Source organism: Apium graveolens, chromosome 1, assembly GCF_009905375.1.
Source record: "Apium graveolens cultivar Ventura chromosome 1, ASM990537v1, whole genome shotgun sequence".
NCBI classification, from domain to species: Eukaryota; Viridiplantae; Streptophyta; class Magnoliopsida; order Apiales; family Apiaceae; genus Apium; species Apium graveolens.
In genome coordinates, this window is record NC_133647.1 from 25897516 (window position 1) to 25898909 (window position 1394).

A 1394-nucleotide genomic window follows, 5' to 3' on the forward strand; every position below is an offset into this window, starting at 1 on the left:
TATCCTTTCTCAATACATTATATTACTTTTATGATCCTCTCTTATAATCCCTGAATTTAAATCCTTTTTATCCTGTTATCTTATACTCAATTCTTTCGGTATCTGGTGGATTTTCGGGAAAAATCAAATTGTTCGAATTTGGATTCTGACGATCTTTACATACACTTATTTATCATATAGAGTACTAATACGATCTCAGAATAACAATAAAAGAACCCATACATAGTGTGACATGAAAAGTTTTCTTATTCAGCAATATCAGCAAAAACACTATTCATAAGGGTTACAAAAAAGTTCAAAATTTTGGGGTTATTACAATGACTCTTCCCATTCTCTCTGAGGGATAAAGCTAAGTGCTGGTTACATTCTCTACCACCAGGGTCTATCACTACTTGGGAAGATCTTGCTCAAAAGTTTCTCACTAAATTCTTCCCTAGGCGAAGACTACTGTAATCAGGAATGCTTTTACTCAGTTTGCTCAGCAAACTGGAGAATCTCTATGTGAGACTTGGGATCGTTATAAGGAGATGCTTAGGAAGTGCCCACACCATGGAATGCCTGATTGGATGATTATAAATTGTTTCTACAATGGATTGGGTGCTACTTCTAGACCCATGCTCGATGCAGCATCAGGAGAAGCCTTGTGGGCTAAGAGCTATAATGAAGCTTATGAATTAATTGAACTAATGGCTGCTAATGAATACCAGAATCCTTCCCAGAGACTAACTCAGGGAAAAGTAGCAGGAATTCTGGAGTTGGATGCAGCAACTGCTATAGCTGCCCATCTTAAGGCTTTGACGATGAAGGTGGACACTTTGGGTAATTATGGAGTTAATCAAATCTCTATTATATGTGAGCTTTGTGTTGGTGCCCATGAGACTGATCATTGTGCTATTTCTAGTGAGTCAGCACAGTTCGTGAGCAACTTTCAGCGATCACAACAACCTGTGCCAGCTACCTATCATCGTAACAACCGTAATCATCCTAATTTTAGATGGAGCAATGCTCAGAATGCGGTTCAACAGCCTTATCAGCAGTACACAGCTAAGCAGTACAACCCCCTGGTTTTCAGCAACCGCAATATGCACCAAGACTGCAACTTCAGCTACAACAAGCTAATGAAAAATCTGAATTAGAGGAGTTGAAGCTTATGTGCAAAAGTTAAGCTGTTTATATCAAGACCTTGGAAAATCAAATTGGAAAAATTGTCAATGCCTTGCTAAATCATCAACCGGGTACACTACCTAGTGACACTTAAGTACCAGGAAAGAGGGAAGCTAAGGAGCAGGTGAAGGCAATCACTTTGAGGTCTAGAAAGGTTGCGAATACCGAACAAACTCAAGTTTTAAATGAAGAAGTTGGGGCTGAAGAAGAAGTAGAGCAGCAGGAAGTAG

At 39.2% G+C, this 1394-nt stretch overlaps 1 non-coding gene across 1 annotated transcript; it reads right to left on the reverse strand.

The window, feature by feature from the left end:
• Positions 1–449: 449 nt before the first annotated feature.
• LOC141681694 (small nucleolar RNA R71) lies at positions 450–556 on the reverse strand. The gene has a single exon (XR_012559126.1). It is a non-coding gene; the product is annotated as a small nucleolar RNA R71 (small nucleolar RNA).
• Positions 557–1394: the final 838 nt, after the last annotated feature.